A 22,831-nucleotide genomic window follows, 5' to 3' on the forward strand; every position below is an offset into this window, starting at 1 on the left:
ATGGGCGGCAGAATAGATGCTGTGTTAGTAGGCATGAAAACAACATTAATCTTCTTGCATTAGAGCTTTATCAGAGCTCTTGGGTGACCAAGTACATTCTCAATGAGCAGTAATATTTTAAAAGAAAATTATATTTCTGAGCAGTAGGTCTCAATAGTGGGCTTAAAATACAGCATGTCAACCATACTGTAAATAGATATGCTGCCACCCAGGCTTTGTTGTTCCATTTATAGAGAACAAGTGGAGTAGATTTAGCATAATTCCTAAGGGCCCTAGAAATTTTGGAATGGTAAATGAGCATTGGCTTCAAATTAAAGTCACCAGCTTCATTAGCTTCCAACAAGAGAGTCACCTTGTTTTTTTGAAGCTTTGAAGCCAGGCATTGACTTCTCCTCTCTCACTGTGAAAGTTATAGGTGGCATCTTATTTCAATAGAAGACTGTATTATGTACATTGAAATTATATATTTTTAGTGTAGCCACCTTTTTTAATTATCTTAGCTAAATCTTCTGGATGACTTGGTGCAGCTTCTACATCAGCACTTGCTCTGTAACTTTGCACTTTTATGTTACAGAAACAGTTTCTCTCCTTAAACCTCATGAACCAACCTCTACTAGCATCCAACTTTTTTCTGCAGCTTCTTCGCCTCTCTCAGACTTCATAGAATTGAAGAGTTAGGGTCTTGCTCTGGATTACTCTTTGGCTTATGGGAATGTTGTGGCTGGTTTGATCTCCTATCCAGACCACTCAGACTTTCTCCAAATCAGCAATAAGGCTGTTTTGCTTTCTTATCATTTGTGTGTTCAGTGAAGTAGCCCTTTTAATTTCCTGGAGAACTTTTCCTTTGCATTCACAACTTGGCTAACTAGCACAAGAGGCCTAGCTCTTGGTCTGTCACAGCTTGCCACATGCATTCCTCACCCAGTTTAATCATTTCTAGCTTTAAATTTAAAATGAGAGGTGTGGTTCTATCTTTCACCTAAACACTTACAGGCCATTGTAGGGTTGGCCTAATTTCAATATTGCTGTGTCTCAAGGAAGAAGCAGGCCCAAGAAGAGGGAGAGAGACAGGGGAAAGGCTGGTCTGTGGAGCAGTCAAAACACACACAACATTTATCAGTTAAATTCTCCATTTTACATAGGTGCAGTTCATGTACCCACAAAAATTACAACAGTAAATGTAAAAAATCACTGATCATAGATTGCCATAACAGATAAAATAATAATGAAAAGTTCTGAATTATTGAGAGAGTTACCAAAATGTGACAAAGAGGCACAAAAAGAGCACATGCTACTGGAAAAATGGCACAGACAGACTTGCTCAATGCAGGGTTGCTACAAACATTTTATTTGCAAAAAGCACAATTTCTGCAAAGTGCAATAAAGTGAAGTGTAATAAAATATGGTATGTCTGTATTTTGGCCAGATGACAGAATTATACTTCCTAGAAACTGGCCACATAAACGTCAGGGGTTTTATTCTTTCTATGGGGTGAACCTGGAAGATGTAACAAATGAAACTGCTAAAAAGATTTTAAGCTAAGATGGTTTTTAAAATAACAGCTGGAATTGATTTAGAAAGCAAATGAAATTGCAAGGAGATAGCAAAGGAACACATTGTGACGACTAAACAGAAGCCATGCATGGGGTTCTCTGACCTAGGAATCTGGATGAAGCTGGGAAGGCATTCAGAAGCAATAGCCACATTTTTATATGGGTCATAGAGACTCAGGTGTGCAATGCCAGCTCCAAAGAGATTTCAAGTGCCATGAAAGGCAGCCCCTGACAGTCTATGCTCTCTTCTTATTTTTGTGGAAATGGCACTCCAGTAGGATTCCCAGCAGCTATGATAACAGCTGCCATGGTGCTCCCCCCAGAGTATGTCATTCTTTCCCCTTAACACAGCTGATTGTCCCTAATGACTTTTCGGTATCAATATGGTTCTTTATTTGCCACTTCTAAAGTGTTGACTTTGACATATGTATAGTCTCAAATTATGTTTTTTAGAGTATAATTGTAGCTCATTGTCCCTAATACAGCCAGCTTCAAGAGTTTGACTGAATTGCTATAGCTTTTATGTAGTTCAATGTTAGATGCTAGAGTGGTTATGGGGGGTTTCAATTACTGAGAGAGTAAATGAAAAGGTAGCCTTTTTTTCTGCTCTTGATTTTGATGATTTTTCTCATTGGAGAGAAATAGTACCTGTGAATTAATGGGAACACTATAGGAAGGAATAAGGAAATCATAATTCAGAGCAGAGTTACCCTCTGCTGAGACTCCCTGTGTGCTTTACTGCAATGAGAATTTAAAAAGATTTATTAAGGGTAAAATATGTCAATTTTGTAAAATAACACAATCTGTGGTAAAATAGTTTTAAAAAGAAAGTTGTTGAAGTTGTTTTCTTTTTTGGTCAAGTTTATATTCCTTCATCGAGCAAAATCCAGGTGTTTGCCATCAAAAGTGTTAATCCGTATTCTTTTGACTTATTTTCCTAATTTAGGTACAGATTATCATTTTACCTCAGAGACATGAAGTGTCAGCACAATTAATTTGTTGTTTGAGAAGAAAAATAAGAATATGATAATTAGGCCCTACTGCACACATATTTCTGAATCACAATTAAAAAAGAAAGTACCGAAACAGTAGTATAAAATATAGGTAAATATGTGTTGATAATACTTCATTCCACTCAGAAAGCAAGGTTATATTTGTTTCAAGCCATGCATTAGATAGTTGGAGTTCTTGAGGAAGTCAATAAATAGCACCCTTCTTCCCCACTCAAGTTCTGAAAAAAGAAGCAAAATAGATGGAGGCAGAATATCACCTTTATTATTGCTACAGCTGATCATTTTGAAGAATGTGACTCACACCTTCAAGTATGTGGGCTGAAAATTTATAGCATAGAGAGGTCATCTGGGAGGATTTACATTCTGTAGGCAATACAAAGAGAGGAAGGGAACATGAGAGTTAGACAGTGAGAGGATGAGGGAGAAAGAGAGAAAAAGAAGATATGGAGATATGCAGGCTCACGTGTCCAGTTTTTCCTTCCCAACTTCCCATTTAAATGCATGTCTGGAGTAGAATAAAAAGGAGAGCTTAAAGTGTTACATTAATGGAACTCATTACATATGAAAAGACAAGAGTAGGGAAAGAAACTTTTCCCCATAAACATATGCATAAAAGAAATAAAAGGCAATCGAATATAAAGTACAAAAATATAGTAAAGTTAAAAAAATCCTAGCTTTATTTCTTCATTTAAATTAATATTCATAAAGGTAGCTCACAAAAACCTACACATATATGGTAATAAGTAGATAATTCTCCACAGGAAAGAGTTACCAAAGCTTGAAGTGATTGCCAGAAATCTCCACTTAAAACAATGGGTAAAGAAGAATTGGGGATTTACACAAGAGGCATATGCCCTTTATTCCCCAGGACTTAGGAATAGTGCTCCAAACTATTGGAGGGCAGAGCAAGTTGATTCTCCACCCAAACCAGCTACAAGAAAATTGCCCCTCAACGTCATGTCTACACTCCACCAACTACTTCAACTCTGGTCTCAACATTAAATTAACCCTACATTTTAAGTAAAGGATTTCATTCAACATTTCTACAAAGTCTCCTTCTTAAATTGCCTATCATAAATACTTGAAAATAATAGGACATGGCAAATATCTAAAAAAGTACATTACCATATGAAAAATTTTGCTGCCTGAGATTCATACATGATGCAAACCTTCTAAAAACAATTAAAAGTTATTTATGTCCTAATCAGGAGATGAGAACATCGCCAGCCACATCATTTCACCATGTAGTATTAATTTTTGCAGAGAGTAGAAACAATTTTGCTAAAGATGTTGATGAGGCATGGAATTCTCTCATGCTTTTCCTCCATTATCATCTGTTCTTGGTTCTTCCATTGACATCAACCCTTTGCCTTCCAGGGTAGCTAGCAGTAGGAGGGCTGTGGCATGCAGCAGAAATAGCCTTCAAAGTTGTCACCTTTCAGACCAGACATTCTAGAGATACTGTACTGACTACTGGGAAGGCCAGTCCTGCATGTTGGAATAATTTCAGTGCAAAAGTGAAGCTGACATATCCAACAGATTTCAAGTGTCCTAGTTCTAAAACAATTTTACGAAGGAGTCTGTGACAGGATTTACCAAGGAGTTGTAGAGCAAAATATATGTGAAGAGGCTGGTCAGTATTCAGATGGTCATCTTCAAGCCATACAACTTTCCTGCATTAGTCAATGTTATCTAGAGAAAAAAAAATAAGATATGTATATATAAATGTATACATCTGCATATGTATAGACAGAGTGAGGGAGACAGATATTAATTTTAAGGAATTGGTTTATGTGATTGTGGAAGCTGGCAAGCCCAAAATCTGTAGAGCAGGCCATAGGCCGGGGACCCAGAGGAGCTGCAGTTTGAGTGTGAAGGCAATCTGCTGGCAGAATTCTCAGAAAAGCTCATGGGTTTATGGAGGCATTTATACAACATTCCATTCTCAAAATGGATCTCAACATATATGTGTATGATTTTATTCTGGGAATGCCATCTAGCTCCTTTGCAAACACCTGATTCATTTATACGACCACGTTCCTTGAACACGTCTATGTATCAGGTAATTGACAGTCGCCTGAAGATTGCAAACAAAACTATGACAGGATCAAATCTGCATTTGGAAAGATAACTCAGGCATCAGTTCAGATGAGGTGACATCGTAATTGCCAAAAATGAAATATGGATTTAAGCATGAAATGTAACTCATATTTTTCCTCAAGTGTTTATTCTCTAAACAAAAGACTTAAAAACAGGCAGCCATTAATTTTTCTCCTCGTGTTTTTCTTCATTTACACATTTGGAGCACATGTTTAAGTTGGTGTAGTTTCAGGCCGGATATAATTTTATTATTTCATAGTATAAAAAGCAAATGCAACCCACACAGGAAAAACTCTCAGTTGTTAATTCACATATGGACTTCCCAAGAGTGTGTGCCTGGTCACTTGGGGCTGATGTTGCATGGGCCTCTGCCAGCATTCCACATAATTGCTCTGCCTTGCTCAAAATCATTCAAAAAAGAAACTATATAAAGCAAGCAATGCTTTCGGATGAGGAAAATGCCTAATACTGACATTCGAACTGAAGTTTACATTTTTTTGCTCTGCCTGAGATTCACACATGATGCAAGCCTTGTAACAATTAAAAGTTATTTGTGTCCTTCTTTGGCCATATATTTGCTAGTAATGCAATGTTTCCAGATAGTTATAGTGAAGTCATGAATTGCACATAGGAGATAACATGTTGATTCTCACTAAAAATACAAAGATGGAAGAGCAGTTTTATCCTAAGTTTCCCTAGCAAGTTCTCCGTGTTCGTAATCACTAGGCACAGAAAACATGAAAACCATCTCAGTGTGCATATGTAGGCAGGTATTTTATCATGGAAGCAAATACCTGATAATGTTAACACATTTAAATAGTAACTTAAAGTGTGTGCCACATACTCTGATTACACTGAATATAAAGAATAATTGAAAACTTATGTAATTTTTTTTCTTCAAGAGCTCAAAGCTACATATGCCTACATTGCTGCAATTGTATATATTACTTATTGAATTTTCTAATGCAACTTAAACATTGATTTTGGGGGTTTTTAAGTTATAAAAGCAGGAAAAACAAAAGAAATTTTTATTTTTTAAGTACATGTTTTCAAGTGTATGTACAAGTCCACTTATATTTAGGCCATACTGTGCATTACAGTAAGCACACTCTTGCACAAAGAAATTGAGTGTGTAAACAATCATAGCCCAAGGTTTCCCATTATTATGTGAACTTATTGTTTTGTTTTCCATATACTTCCCAGATTTGCTTATGCTATTTCCTCCTATTGAAATGATTTTTTCTTGCTCTTTTCTGAATATCCAAATGTAGTTCAACTCAAATGCCACCTTCTCTAATACTTACTCATCTACCACTGTGGTACTTAGTCTCTTCTTTAAATGTCAATAACCTTTCACCTCTATTCTTTTAAGGGTACTTACAACAATGTTTCTTGTGTTACTGTATTTTCATCCTTAGAAGACCAATCCTTGGAGGCAGGATCTCAATCATTCAGCAGAGTGCCCTTGATCTAATAGATACAAGTAAATACAAGTAAATACAACTCAATATTAAAATATTGAGTTAATGTGTAAGGATTTAGAAAAATCCCTGAAGAAATCCAAAAGCCAGCTCTAGAACATGAATATCTCTAGAAATGTGAAGGGTACTAAGTTGCCTCTTCCTAAATTGTAATATTCAAATAGTCCTATTTTTAAAATAAACAGAAAACAAAAACCTTAGGAATTGAGGGGAATCAGATAGGAGTGGGATTCTAATTATATGAATTAAAAATCTATGCCCAATACATGACCAATGTTGAAGACAATGATTACTTTTACAGATTTTAATGGAAGCATGCCCTAAATATGCATCATTAAAAAGCACAAATAATGAGCTTATCGAAGAATAAATCTTGAGAAACGAATGAATTGCATATAACAGAAGTACCATTATAAGACTAGGAGAAGAAGTGATTATGAAATACAACAAATAGATGTAATCTTAAAATATCTTATGGCTGATGTATCTCTGTGACTGATTGCTGTCTGATTCATTGTTTCATTCCACAAGTATTTATCGAGTACCTGTTATAAGTCTGGCACCCTTCTAGTTGCTGAGAAGACAATGATAAACACAAATTCACTGCACACAGTAAACACGTACATAATCAATCAGGGGGCTATAAATACTAAAAAGATAAATAAAAGAATTATGAAAGTGCAATGATGTGGTTTGTCTGTGACCCCACCCAAATCTCATCTTGAATTGTAGCTCCTGTAATTCCCACGTGCTGTGGGAGGGACCTGATGGGAGATAATTGAATCATGGGGGCAGCTTTCTCCACACTGTTCTTGTGGCAGTAAGTCTCACGAGATCTGGCGGTTTTATAAGGGGTTTCCCCTTTTGCTTGGCTTTCCTTCTCTCTTGCCTGCCACCATGTTAAGATGTGGCTTTTTACTTCTGCCATGATTGTGAGGTCTCCCAGACATGTGGAACTGTGAGTCCGTTAAACCTTTTTTGTCTTTATAAATCACCCAGTCTTGGGTATGTCTTAATTAGCAGGATGAGAACAGACTATTATATGTGGTATGACATTTTATATAAGGCTATCAGGAAAGGCCTCTATGATATGATATTATTTGAGCTGAGCCTTGAAGGAAAGAATGGTGGGAGTCATATGAATATCCAAAGAAGAGCTCTCCAGACCAGACTAGGGGAATAGCAAGTGCAAATGCCCTGAGGCAGGAATGTTATTAGGATGTATGAGCAAAGAGTAAAGAGGGAGGTCGTTAGAGTGAACAAGGAGACAGTGGCAGGGGACGCAGTGAAGAAGTGAGGTGAGCAAATCATGTAGGGTATTGAAAGGCTCTGGTTAAGATTCAAAATTTTATTCTGAGTGTGATGGAAAACCATTGGGATCTGACCAGTGGACATATGTGATTTGACTCTAGAATTAAAAGGATCACTCTGGTTTCTGTGCAAAGAACAGCTTAGGCTAGGGGTGGTGATAATGCGTAAGGATGAAGCATGGAGGCCACTGAGGCTGGTATGGCAATAATCCAGGCAAGAGGTGCAGGTGCCTTGTGTTAGGGCGGCAGCTGTGGAGGTGGTGAGAAGTGGCTGGATTCTGGTGTATTTTAAGTTAGAGTGAAGGTCAAATTATCGTGTAAGACTTTACCAAGTAAGATTCCGCCAGATGTAAAGAGCATCTTTTCTGAGAGGACTTCATTATATCATATTTATAATGGTAATTATTCTCACAGTTACTCTCTAGGGAGCTCATCTGTTAGGATTAACCCCATCTCTCAGAGAGGCCTGGGTGACATGCTTTGTGTCACAAGTCAAGACAGATCCCAGAGCTCCAAAGCTACTTTTCCTTCTACTAAATTTCACATTTTGTTCTCAGTTTTCTTCTGCATATTCAAGAGGAGTTTTGATTTAAAATATGTAACGTATTTTTAGCATGAGGAAAAATTCTGACTATTGACTTAAATGGTTAGCTTCATAAAAAATTGTTAGCATCTTATTTTCAAAAGATTAGTGTAGTGATTTTAGCAATGCTTTGCATTTTTTAGGCTGAACACAAACATGCAATAATTCATTTTCGAACAATTTTAACAAGCACATTCTATGGGGAAAATACATCCTATTAGTGATATGTTCTGTGTTGTCTTGTTTTTAAATATGTGTGTTTAAAGCATAAATATTATTAAAAGCATCCTTAAAGATATCATTTAACAAACTATTTCTAGGAGACAAAGTCTAACTTTATTGTTAGTCCTGACCATTCACGTATTTCTTTATTCTGAATCATTAACCAATGACCTGTTTTTTAAATTCTGAAACATTTTTCAGTTACTAGGCATTTACAGCACTCTAAAACACTAACCAATCAGCTAACAAGTTTTATTGTAATGATTTTATTGCGCTAGAGAATACTTTTTTATTATAATATTTGAGTTCTAAACTATTCATTTCTTTTTGTTCTTGAATAAGAATTTAAGGGATTCTTGGAGATTCTTAGCTGCTTTTATATTTAGAATGCTAGAACATGATGCAAATACCCTCACTTTAATCAGGAAATATGGACACTGACATTAAAAAGTCTTCCCCCTCACATACTTGTGAGTCATTTTTCCTCTACAAGATTCTTTTCTGCAGATTTCCACTAGACCCACACCTCACTCAAATAGACTCTCAGTCTCTTGAGTCAGGCATTCATTTATTTCTTTTCCCTACCCGCTTCCTCTGGAAATGCAAAGAGAATTTAATGCATTGTGTATTTATTGACAGCCCCTAAAATGCATGATATTCTGGCTAAGTGGTACAAAGATAACAGAGAATTGGAAACAATCCGTGCTTTCTGAGGACCTAACTCCTAAATAATCATTTAAGCTAAATAAGAAAGGAAAAACCTGCCACTAGTCCTGAGAGGTTAAATAACTGATAATCTGGTGACTCCCACCAACTGCTTATTCTCTAAGAAAAAAAAAAAAAAGAAAACATTTTTTTCAGGTGTCCAAAGAGAATTTTTTAACCTTTTCTTTGTTCCATCAAAGATGAGTTCTGTCGTCTCTTTCAAGGTATTTTCTCTTAGATCCTTCTTTTCATTTCAGCCCTCAGTGTTGTGCTAATCCTTGATCATAGGGGAATTTGCAAAGTAAGTATGGGAGATAGAAGAGTATAAGAAACAGAGTTAAGGATTTATTAAAATACAGAAAGGAACAGTCTCTGTTTAAGTATGGATAGTCACCAAGAGCAATCAAGATGGCACTGCATATTTACTGGGAGTCGTCTCATTGGTTATATGCTAGGTTTCCTTCCAATGAAAGAGGAAAAAGTCACTTTTTTCATTTCTTTTTTTTTTTTTTTTTTTTTTTTGCCTAAGAAGATGCTATAATGGATGCACGTAGATTTGCTAAAAGTAGAATAATTTATCCTGTCAGAGTTATTGATGCTCAACTCTGTCTTTTTGGGAATTGCATTTGTTGAAAGTCGGGCATGCTTAAACCCTGATTGCAAATTTTAGATGTTTTCAAAAGATTATGTAAGAGTAGAAATTGAAGTGTATCATCTTCTGTCTTCTATTTAGCGTTGTTCTGTTCTGCTTCCAATGAGCATCGTAAATATGATGACAGAGTATAATGAAATGGTTATTTGGTTGTTTTGTTAGGTTCCAAAGTTCAGAATTTTCTAATCCCATTAACAATAATAAAAAAATACTCTGCCACTCAAAACCACAAATATCTCAAATATTTAAGTTTACTAAGCTTATAATTAGCATAAGAAATATTTTCTCATAGAGCTTCAAGACCACAACCAAATAATTCTTCTTGAAATTATAGATAAAAATCTAGTAACATAGTATAAAATATAACATTATCTTTTTATAATATACAAACAATAAATTTTATTTACAGTGTTAATTTTATGAGCAAACTATTTAAAAATATTTCCACATTATGTATAATAAAAACTGTATTGTGCATAATGAAAAATAAATATTGATGGTTTTGCATAATAAATATTGTTAAAGAAATGATTTTTGTTATCTGAAATTATAAGATTAAAATTTGTATACCAAGTTTCACTCAGTCACTGTTTGCTGCCATAGAATTTATAAGAGAAAGTACAAAATATACTAAAAAGGAAAGAAAATTGTTGTTTTTCTGTCCAATAAATCTTTCTTCCCAGATATATAAATGGCTGTTAATTCTATTGCCATCCCATGTAATGTGGAAGTCAATGAAGAAATAAGACCTGCCAAATAAAAGGGCACATACCCTGTTTGTATTGAGCAATGGATACTTATTTAGAGAATGAAGAAACAACAGAAACAGGCAGAGCTGATTTGTGTTCTATTCTCTGTATACAATTTGACATGCCTATTTATCACACTTCAATAAAAGTGAACTGAACACTTTAGAGATATTGCAACCCATGAAGAACAGAAATGTAGAATCGAAGAGCATCAATTCCCAAAAGTTGCTTATACATTGTTCTAATTCCCTTTCATAGGGTATTTATACAACATATTTAAGGTTTCAATAAACCCTTTATCTAGAAGCAAGTAGAATTTAACAAATTGATAATGTATACTTACATTTGCTAAGTAATCTATAAATAAATCCATGGGTTCTTAAAAGTCAGAAACTCTCTCAAGCAATATCATATGAGTTCTCATTTAAACAAAAAAAATGCAGCTATACTTCAAAATTATTTTTATTTTTAAATATCTGTAGTTTTTGTAAAGCAGAGCTAAATTCGTTTCTGAATATATTATGGATGGGATATATTATGAATATTCTACTTGTTAAACCACCAAGACAAATGTTATACTTTTGCTCTACAAAATTTGAATTTATAAACATAATTTACACTCTAGCAAAGCGAATTTGATTTCTCTTTGAAGGAAGAAGACATGTAAATGGTGAGAAATTAGAAAAAAGGATGCTAATTGGATAGCAGTAATGATTCACCATTTTGTTTTTTATTGTAAGGCCAAAATAAAAAGGTTGATTTTTATATGTTAGGCATGTTCTGTTGTTTATTACAGAAGAATCAGCACTCTTGATATTTATAGTCAATGTGCATGTCCAGCCTTGACCTATAGTTATGCTACAAATAAAATTGTAATTGTTACTTTAATGTAGGTCCTATCAAAACCATCATTTATTCACATTTGAATAGATTTTTAAAAACTGCTCTTCAATCTTAATAATTTCTATTGCTAGCACATTATTAACAAAATAACATGTTTTCCTCCAGCGGGCTCAGCGTGTATTACAGGTCGCAGTGTTTAGAATGATGACAATGACAGGAAATATATTGGGATGTTCTAAGCAAAGCACACGACAATGCAAGACAAAAAGATCTCCAGAAACCTGGTTGGAGTTTGAAAGAACTTCCTTGTTTTGGGAAGTCTGAAATAGTCTTAGAGTTTTGTTTGATGATAACAATGAATCTTAAAAGGGAGCAGGAAGGGAGGTGTTGAAACTGCTAAATTCTCTGTCAAAGAATTGTACCAACGCTGTTTCCTTGCTCTTCAGCAAACCCTGTTGATGGGGATTACCCTGTTCATACCTGACATTCACAACAGAAATTACTCTGCTTGTATTGGAAATTTACTAGGTATCAGATAGATTATAGGAGCTACTGAAAGTGTTAGAAGGCACCAAGTAGTCAAGAAATAATTTTTCCAGTTTCCACTTATACCCATACGTTTTATCCCTGTAGAATACCTGTTAGAGGAAACTTACAAAAGACTAACTAAATGAATAAATTAATAATAGAGGGAAAGGCAGAAGTCAAGATGCAGATTTTTACTGTTTTCTGTGGCAGATTACTAAAAAGAAAATGGAAACTAGAAGACAGTATACTAGAGAAATCACCAATCGTGTGTTTATGATAGGATGAGCAAACAAAAGTGAAATTTATACACCATACACAAACCACTTGAACCAAAAGACGTTACTATGAGAACATTTAAACAAGTCTAACCTGGAACTTTGCTTGATATATTTTAGCTCTTTGATTAAAATCTTTGTCCAAGTTCAGTGGCATGTATAATGCTGTGGTCAATAATATTTTTTCTTCCAGATCTCATTTTCAAGAAATGAAGCTTTCATTAGTACTTTCCTACAAAAGCAAGATAATTTACTGATGCTCTGACAATCATACACAGAGCTCATAGTTCTCTGAAATATATACACCAAATTTTTCCTGTTTGATTCATCTAAAGACTAGTACATTGTGCTCTCATGGAGCCAAAGAAAGGAGGAGAAATTTTATTCCTACCAGGTATTGGGAATTCTATTCAACCTAATCTACCTGAGAAATTAGTGTAACCAGATTTGGGATGGCTCTGGGATCATATCACTAAACAATGTAAGTCATATCATGTACATGGTCTTTATGATAAACCATTTCCAAGAATAGCTTTAAATATTGTGAAATGAGAGTATGATAATGAATCTGCCTGTGAAAATCATTATTTTAAATTTGGATATCCTCCTTGTTTTTATATAAATTTATGATTGTTACTTAAAAGTTAGTTTATATTTAAAAGTTTTCCGAGAAGACTTTTATCTAAAATTTTTGGAAGGATATTTTATATTTTCCAAAGCATCAATTTGCAAATAGCATAATTCTAGTAAGAAACCTGATTGGCTTTCTTTTCTTTCTACAAGGATTTAACAAACGACAGCTTTATTGACATTTCTTATGATTTAGGATTCATTAACACTTTTTTCCCAAAAAGCTTCCCCAAAAGCTAATATATACCTAAAAAAATTTATAGAGTCCATCCTATACTTAACAGCAATTCAAATAAGTACACTTTCATCACTTTAAATTTTTGCATGTTGTTCTTGCTTACCTACAAACTCACTGAAATTTTACAGCCAAGGAAATGTTTTACTTTCTCTTGCAATTAGCAAGTGTCTACTCTGATAATTATTCCAACTCAACTGTTCCTTTAAATTCAAAGTATTTGTTTGGTTGATTCCAACTTCCACAATAAATATAAGATTCCAGAGTTCAAGTGTGTCATATGTACTTCTCTTTCACTCAGGTATATATAAAATATGAAACAAGTGTTATTTATTTGTAATTGGACCTATTCCATTTTGAGTGTAACTTCCTTGACTCAAATTTATATCCACTGCGGATATGGTTAAGAAAAAAAATATATTTGGTTTTCAGTTCCTAAGTCAGTTGTATGAATGTATATTATACATGTCACAAACCGCTGCCCTTGCCACCCGGGACACTTTCCATTCTCTTTTTTCTAGTGTTAAGATACGACTTACAAGGGCCTACCAAGAAGGGAAGTAATTCTACTTATGTAGCACAGTTTAGGTCTCTTTATTACTCTCGAATCGTCAAAATACATCCTTTAATGTGCAATACAATACATCATAAAACAAAAACATTTTCTTATTCCCCCCGTCATTGCTTATTCTCTTATTGATCTTAAAATAAACAGAAATAAATATCTGATTAAGCTTATTTTACATTTAACCATTCTCAGATAATCACCTTTAACATGTAATTTTAAAAAATCACTTAAGGATCAAGCAATTCATTCCTAATAGTTAACTTAAATAAGCAGCTAATTCTTTTTTGAAAACAAAAACAAAAATTTTAAACTCAAACTCCATGTTTCTAAGCAGGGACACCATGGATAACCTCAGTTTGCTACTTTCAAGGTCAATATTGGGATCAGAGAGTTCCCATTCTATGATACAATTGGAAGATAAAGATCCATTACTTCCAGGGGAAGCATTGTCCAGAGCTTTAAGCACAAGTGGGTCAAGTTGCACAGTGAATGGTCTAATTAATGACTGTTGCATTTAGTGTGCCTGAGACCTCATAAATATACGCTCCCCAAATTGGATATACATTCCTCACCCCCCCAAAAAAAAACTTACACCAAAATTATCTTATTATGTGTTCCCATTTCATTTCCAGAAGTATGCATCAAGAATGGACTTTCACAATCTTATAATAATTTTTTTTAAAAATTGTCTTTCTTCATGTTTACTTGATAGTCTGGAAAATCTATATTCCAGGAAATAATGATTTTCTGCCTAAATGTTAAATGTCTAAATAGCCAGAGATCATTTTCAAATAGTAAGCAGTGGGATAAATGATTGTACTCTGCAAGTATGTGTTTACATGGTCAGAAATATATAATTAATAATCTTGGGCTTTGAGGTTTTATGTGAGTATTGCATAAGTGTATCCAAACTGAGCTACTCTTCTGGAATAACCATACAATGCTGCATTGTTTTCTTTTCCCATGTTTCTGTGTATATGTTACTGTTTCAGTTTCATTTGTCAGCAAAAGTCTGTTTACCAGGCTTCCTGTTATTAATTATGGGAAACAGCTTTTCTTGAAATATACAAGAGACTCTTTAAACTCTTGTCCAGACACTTCAAGGCAAGATATTGATGATTCCGTCCATGTTTGTACAAATCTGGAAAATGAATTTAAATACATGGTTGCTTCACATAACCTACAACTTCTTATTTCCCACGGGGCGGGTGGGGGGGGGGGTAAAAAGACAAGTAATAAGAAACAAATCACAGCAGCTTCTATCCTGGTTACTAGATACTGAGATAACAGAGTTGGTTACTTTCTTCATTTGCCACAAGGATTAATTAACAGATCACAATGTGAATTCTGAAATCTAATGGCCCACAAAAATAAGTTGCACAGATCAACTCAAATTGTAAAGTGCTGAAAGACAATGAGATGTATTCTAATGTAAATATTCTCATAAAGAGACAAAAATACTGACCTGATTATTGGTGTATTACAAAGCTTTTCATATAGAAACATCTGGTCAGTCCCTCTAGCTCTCTCTTTCTCTCTCTCTTTGAAATGGGAAGAAATATACTCGCATGCATTAAAATTATAAAGGAACCAAAACATCTGGAAGTTTTAGAAGAAAAGCAAAATAGTTATGGGGGAAATTCAGATTAAAAAATGCAGATGTTTAATTGGGCTGTCAGTTTTGTTACAAGGAAATAAGAGCAGAAATAACCAGAAGCCACTGGTGGAAAATTAAAATAGTTTCATGAGCCCTTGCCAAGCTAAAAGCAATGAAATCGGTAAAACAATATGGACAGGGGCTTTCTAAACTGAGATCTGAAAATGTTACCATGTGCAATTTTGTAAATTAGCCATTTCCAAAAAGTCTTTTTCATTAAAGCACAATAAAAGTTTTTCAGACTCTCCTCTCTTTGGTCATTAACATTGGGCAGTTATTCGGGGTTTGGCTTTCATCAATGACAAGCTCTTCCCCGCACCCTCCTCACCCCCTTTCTAAGACCTTCTAATACTGCTGAGTGGCCAGAAATTACAGATGCAAGAAAAGCTGACAAATGACTGCCAGGCCCCTCCCCCAGTGCCTAGACAGTCAAAGCCCCTGCCAGAACATGCCTGAAAGCAGCGCTCCTAGAGACAAAGACACAAAGATTCCATTTTCTCAGTGAAAATAGATTTCATGTGTAAAACACTAGTGAGAAAAATTGAAAGCTGACACATATGTGCAATTTCAGAGAGGCAGGGCTGAATAATTCAAGATTGAAATTGCATTTGATTGCATCAAAGCCTAACAAATGTTGTTTAACCTAAAAGTCTTTTCAGTCTGTAAAAAGACATTCAGTGGCAAGATATTTTTTTTTTTTTTTTTAAGCACACGGCTGAAAAGGAAAAGGAATATTGAGCTCAGTAGAGAGATGTTGATTATATACTACTGTTGGATTAGGAATTAACACTGGCTCACATCACAGGGTCTACAAAATAAGGGGGAAAAGTTTTTTTAAAAAAACCATTAAATCAAAGGGTTCTGAAAGATAATATTAAATCCTTATGAGTATGTTTCCTATAAAAAGAATCCCCTCCCAGCAGCCCCAGGGTATCATTACTGGAGAGGCAGCGAGTGGTTTATTAGAGATTCAAACCTGGCATCTGAGCCTTGCCAAGCATGCAAGTTTTAGCTTGTGTGCCCAGGGCCTTGGCTTCTGCAGTCCCTTCTTCTGGCATCTAACAGTGAAGGCCGTCTGGTCGGCCTCCACGCCACACCAGGCAGTGTGTAGGTACAAAGCCTAGGACTGGGAGACAAAGAAAGTTTGTCATTTACTAAGGAAGGTTACGCTTTTCTTCCTGTCCGCTTACATATTCACCCAAATCCATTCAGTATCATTTTGTTCTTAACAGATAGGCTCAATACTTACAGAAAACTTGGCTTAATATGTTTTAGAGAGTGTTAGACCCCTAACAGGTGAAAGTATAATTAATAGTAGCTGGCAGGAGTAGTAGACCAAGAAATTGCACTGGGGATATTTTAATTAAAAAGAAAGTTTTAAAACAAATTTTTTAAAAATTGAGAACACACTTTGTTCCCTCTCATCCCCTTCCTAGCTCCTGAATTTCTTAAATTTCTTTGGTCAATAGGAGGATCAGACAGAGAAAAGAGACTAAGAAATTACTTTATAATCTAATGAGAGATAATTGAAAGGAAATTGAAAGGAAAGAGAATATTAGGTAAACCCTATGTCTGTTAAATGTTTTATACAAACCCTTAAAGTCTCAGAGCAACATTCATGTCAGGATACATTTTCAGTATCATTTCGAATCTAAGAAGAATACTATGGAGTATTTAACCAAGGTGTTTAAAATATTAATTAATAAAATTAATATTTCATTTGAGATATTAAAATAATGTGAGTATTCATCTATTTGTTTATCAAATGGGAGCACTGGTTTGGGAATTTGGACTTTTTAGCCCTATTCAGCTACTCTGAAATCTTAGTGAGTTTTAGAGCCTTAGTTTATCTGTCTGTAATATGAAGAATTTTGCCAACTGAAGAAAATGGGGACTAAATCTACAAAGCCAGCACTGACTACAAAATGCTAATATGTGGAGTTGAAGAGAGTGTGCAATACTTTTGTTGTCTTTTAAAACTTTTAAGCTTAATATGCAGAACAGTTCAGTGTATTAATAAGGACAGGAAGTCTCTGGTGAATACAGTAAAATAAATCAGTCCAAAGCTATGTAGTCACTACACCAAAGACCAGTTGATTTGTGTATTTGTTCACTTTTCAGAATGTTTCACATGCTGTAAAATTAAATCTGATACTCTGTGACTTTTAATTTCTTAAAGTATATCTGCTTTATTTATTTATATTTGTTTACATGATTGGTTGATATTAACTCACCCTTCCTTTTTTAGTCATTTCACTACTAAGTATATGTACACAGAATAGCTGAGTGAGCCAGTGTGAACCAGAGTGACCCAAAAATCCATCCAGAAAATGCGGGCAAGATTATGCCCTTTCCCAGACTGCCAAGCGCACTGCCTCTGCCTTGGAAGGCAAGAACAGCACTGGATGACATGTGAAGCTTTTCAATACACTTTCTTGCATTTCAGCCAACAGGGTCATTCACACATCTTTAGTTGTGCTTCCTAAGCAGTCTCTAGAGCTTTGAATATAGAATATCATGGGAATAAAACATATTGTAATATAGAAAATGTTCAAGAAAAAAGTAATAGAAATGCATTCCTGCAGAGAGATATGTAATGACTAACCTAAGAAGGTCATCAAACTTATAAATTCTAAGCAGTCTCTACAGTATTTTTTTAAGCAAAATATCAGGATTCTATACTTCAATATTGAAAAGAAAAGAAACAGATTTGTTTGTCTTTATTTAGCCCAATTGAAGGGGGAAAAACCACACTGCTTAATCACATTTAATATTTTCTTATTTGAAAATTTATTATCATAGACTAGAAGAACGATGTTAACATAAAATAATATTATTATTATTAGGTAGATAAAGTCTCTTTAGAGATACTGGATGATTAAAAAGCAAGTATATTTATATAAGATGTATGAGAATAAAATCTTAGATTTCCTTAACAATTATGCTAATATTTAATGTAATATTTTTAAGTGTTTTTACGCATGGCATATGCATTGAGAGAAAATGTGGACCTTGTATTCAATTAGTATGCCAGAAATATCCAAAACTAGTTTATCTTTTCACTAATCTCTGGTTGTTATTTGACAAAGCTTATTTATAGAGAAAAAAAATATGTTTTCTGCGACCAAATTAGTAGCCCTAGAAAGGAGAAAATTTAGAATGTGAAAAGTTGGCAGATCCCTATGGATTGTTGAACTGGAAAACATCCCCATAAGAGGATAAAAATAAATTTCAGCTAATTTGCTCAGCATGGCCTGAGTTTCACATAATATCTTTTTGTTTTGTTTTGTACAGAGATCCTGGCAAAATTACCAACAATCAATGATGGAAACTGAAGGGAGATTGATTTAAATCTTCAATGACAGTTGTACAGAAGTTGAAGAAACACGTCATCTTTCCAAAGAAGAGTGAGTAGCTTGGTTGGTGGTACCCTAAAATTAGGGCATGATTAAGGTACGTCATTTCTTTTAGTTCAATCAAAGTGCTTTGCTGTTTCCATTTCAGAGAATTTCTTATTCGTTTTTTCAATGTCTCTCTCTTCCTCTTCTTCCTCTCATTAGTAGATGTCTTTTATAATTGATGTCATTTACTGTCCTTTAATCAAATGTATGCCACATCACTTACGCGAACCAGCAGACCGGGCACCAAAATACACATTAGAGGAGACTGGCTTCCATGAGACGCTTCGACTGTCTCATCGGGGCACTTGTAATAAGCATCTTGGTGCCACTGAATGCAATGCTGTATTCAAATAATAGCTTTCATCTTCACTCTTTTTAAATATAAAAGTAAACCTTGAAGCCCTTTGAAGGACCTAACCAAACAACATACCTATGAAAATAGATCAGTAAGGCTTTGAGAAACATTCTTAAGTAAAATCTGTAAAGCATCTTTGCATTTTTTTTCAAGAAAGACCTCCAGGTAAATGATGGCTTTTAATAAGACACATGACAATCTCAATTACAAGAATCATTAGTGTGTGTCCTGTGCGCCATTTTATGTTCCCAGCAGGATATATCTTTTCTCGTCTAGGGTTTCCAGGGCTGTCTACTGTTCTCTATGTGTAAAACGTATTTAAGTGTTCCCCCAATGCTGCACTAATGTTGAAACAAAACAGAACAAAAACGAAGAAACCTTTGTCAAGTGGTCAGACAGACTGGAACTAGAGGATTATAGGTAAGAGAGATAAAATGAAGGGTTGAAAGCTATAATTTCTATTTATGTGGTGGCAACCAAATCAGCTGTTGGAGTCAGGCAATTTAAAGATGTGGCTACTGGAGCTCAGAGTCTGGGAAGAAGACACTTCTGCGTCTGACAGTGAATCAGGCTCCCAGTTTTGAAGATGTGCTGTAGGTAGTTCTCGCTGAATCCATTTCCCAGTTGGTTTCTATTCCCTGCCCCATTCCTGTGTCCCCACACTTTCCACTTGATTTTACCTCTTTGACAATTCTATATTTTACTTTCCTTCCTCTCATTCCTCTTTTCCCACCCCCTTTTTTTACTGTAGTTCTTGGCCTCTGACTACTGTTCCATGCTGGATGTCCCCAGAAAATAGAGTATGTTTAGAAAGGAGACAGTGCATCTCAGAAGGGCCTCCCCAGTCCACTAGTCCATTTTTTAATGTGTTGTGCTGTATGGGTGTCAGGAATATTTGTAGATGAAGTAATTTGAGGCATGAATTTTGATAGAAGCAGGATCACCAACAAAATGATAAATGTAGGTACCTGTCTACCTTGCATAATATTCACTATGATCTTGAGAATTTCAATGTATAATTTGTCTTTATTCTTATTTTTCATTAGAATTAACAGAATCTCAGAGCTGGTAGAAAGTATAGAAACTGTATATACAACTCTCATATTCAGATGAAGAAAATGATGCACAAAAAATCAACTGTCCTAAGCCATTCAGCTTGTCTATAAGTGCTGTTGGCTTAATTATAGTTTTGCATATATTTAGGCAAAGAAAACACTTTCTCAGAAACTGGTTAGGACTGTTTGAGAAGAAATATAATCATCAAAATATATACACAGTAAAATGTAACCGTCCATCATTCAACATAGGCAAGAATATATATTGAATTGCCTGAGTGTATTATTCGTATAGCAAAACTTACTTGAATTTCTAATAAATCTTCTGACCTCTGTATATGTATAAAATATATAAACCAACCAAATTCTGTACATAAATATATTTTTGGATACCAGTACAATCCCTATTTCACTTTTGTGTATTCCAGTTATTTATTACTCACAGTTCTGTAGTTTTAACCAGAACAAAGGGATTACCCAGAAGAAAAGAAGGTAAGCTATTTCATCAGTTTTGGTGGAAATCAGAAGTTTTTTTTTCTATTATTAGCTTTGTATTCTTAAAAAAGAAAAAAGAAGGAGAAAAAAAAATCTCATCTTCTCATTTATAAGAATTCCCATAAAATTTGGCAGTGGTGAGGTGGGGAGGAAATGCATTACCAATAAACAGCTAGATCCTATTATTGGAGACAATCAGTTTTATTCTGCAGAAAATATAGTTTGTTCTTGAAGATTTAATAGATATAATATTTTTTAAACCAACATATTAAATATACCAGTAAATATTTTTGTTAAACAAGGCTTTTAAAATTTAAATTTTACCCCTAAACTGGCTTTCTAGTTTTTCTGGAGAAATAAAGAAATTTTAAAGGAAATATCCACTCAGATTAATACTGCAAATATCATACAAAAATGTGTGTGGTGATATTACTGAAAATGAGGATTTTTGAAAACTAGAAGAGCAAATAGTCATTGCTCCAAAAGGCTTCAAGACTGCCTTAGGATTAACAATGCAAGTCTTCAATGTATTTAGGTAATCATAATTTGATTAGCTTTCTAAACCTAAACATATTTTGATTCAAATGTTTAAAATATGGTCATCTCTTCAGTTAAAGATGAACATTTTGATGAAATAACAATACTTAAAGCGTTCTCCATCTCCACAATTAAGTGCTACCTGTTATTTATTCAGAGCATATGTTTCAGTCTCAAAACACCAAGGACACATCTCAGTGAAATAAAAATAATCACTTTTTTTAAGAAATCAGAATCATGTGGCAGTCGGCAGGCTTAATTTATATTTTATGGTCTCCAAATTCAGATGAATATCATCAAGATCTGAATTGTCTCAATGGCTGTCATAATTTAAATAATAATATATCAAAAATATACACTACTATCATATAATTAATTTGTATATATGGAAAATTGAATTCTCTTAGCCAAAAGAGTACAGGGAAATCATCACAAAGGAGGATGAACATGATTATTTTTTCCTGTTACTTCTATAGACTTCTCTGTAACAACTGATATGAAGATATCATCAGAGTTTGTAGGTGTGCAGTATCTGTGGTGTTAATAAAGGTATCTATAATCAAATATAGCAGAAATAATTAGGCTTCACGCCAACTGCCTTTCCTAGAATCTTCAGGGACAGGAAGTGCAGCTGTGTATCACCTGCCCATATTCTACAAATAGCACTGAAGGATATAACTCAATGAAACTTGAAATCAGATTGCACAAAAATACATTATTCCCAATTTTCTATTTTTATATTGCTAGATAAATTGTAAATTCACAGCAACATTTGTCTACTGTTAACTTTATGTTGCAAAATTACACTAAATTTTGAGTGACATCTTTAGCCAGGGGAGCCTAGAAACATCCTTTGGCTAAAAAATAAAAAGGTTATAATGTACAGTAGAGAAAACATTTCTAGAAAATATGCCTTTCACTGTGCCTTTAAAAACCAAGAATTTTTTAAAGGCACAGTGAAAGGTATATTTTGATCAACAGCTTATATTGTTTAGAAATTTGGCTGTGGTTTAGTATTTTGTCAACTAATTGTCAATCACAAAGAAAATTTAGAAAGAGATGAAATAGAAATAAAAGTCTTATTAGGAATAGTAATTATATAGATAGTGAAATGACTACTTTTTTATAAGGAGCAGTAATTTCATAATGTAATAACTTCCTTTTCAGTAAAAGAAAGTGATTAACAAAGCTAAACATTCACACAAGGCAATGTACCACATAATTCAAAATGCCAGTGCAAAAATGTTAGTTAGTCAATAAAGATTCAATGCTTGTCTGTAATAATTAGTCATAGTTTCTGCACTTAGAAGGAAAGCTCTCCCCAGGAGTTGAGAATTAGAGTGGAAGTGGAGATTTTGAGTATAAGAAAAGTGAATTTCACTCATGTTGCAGGGTTACACTGCTATGATGGAAGGCTTTCATTTTTCAAGTAGGAAACATGGAAATTACAGTAACTATGGCCAATTCATATTGGCCTAGAGAACACTTTATTTTTCTCTGGGCCCGAATTTCTCAACAGGTGCCACTATTGATATTTTGGACCAGATAAATCTTTGTCCTGAGGAAATTTGCTGTGCATTGGAGGATTTTTATCAGCATTATTGACCTCTCCCCAGTAGATGCCAATAGTATCCCCTCCCACTATGGTGTTATCCGTATATTGCCGAATGTTCCCTTGAGAACAAAATCTGCTTAGACTATTTGTCTAGGCGATTTTGCTTTCTTCATTTATCTTTATGCAAAATTAGTTTGATTGGTTATTTGCATTCACATTAATAGGAATTTTGCACAGAGAAAGTTTATGTAATAAGTTAAGAATAGCTCTACAATGCAAATGTTTCTGCAGGATATAAAAATAAGAATCGCAATGGTACATTCATCTCT

General features: G+C 34.4%; 1 long non-coding RNA gene across 1 annotated transcript in view; it reads left to right on the forward strand.

The window, feature by feature from the left end:
* The window catches only part of LOC129135772 (uncharacterized), a 40,731-nt gene extending 18,736 nt beyond the window's left edge, over positions 1-21,995 (forward strand). The window contains exon 2 of the long non-coding RNA XR_008536890.2: positions 18,399-21,995. This is a non-coding gene — a long non-coding RNA (uncharacterized LOC129135772). The remainder of the gene's footprint in view (positions 1-18,398) is intronic.
* The last annotated feature ends 836 nt before the right edge of the window (positions 21,996-22,831 follow it).

Source organism: Pan troglodytes, chromosome 1 (assembly GCF_028858775.2).
Source record: "Pan troglodytes isolate AG18354 chromosome 1, NHGRI_mPanTro3-v2.0_pri, whole genome shotgun sequence".
In the NCBI taxonomy this organism is placed as follows: domain Eukaryota; kingdom Metazoa; phylum Chordata; class Mammalia; order Primates; family Hominidae; genus Pan; species Pan troglodytes.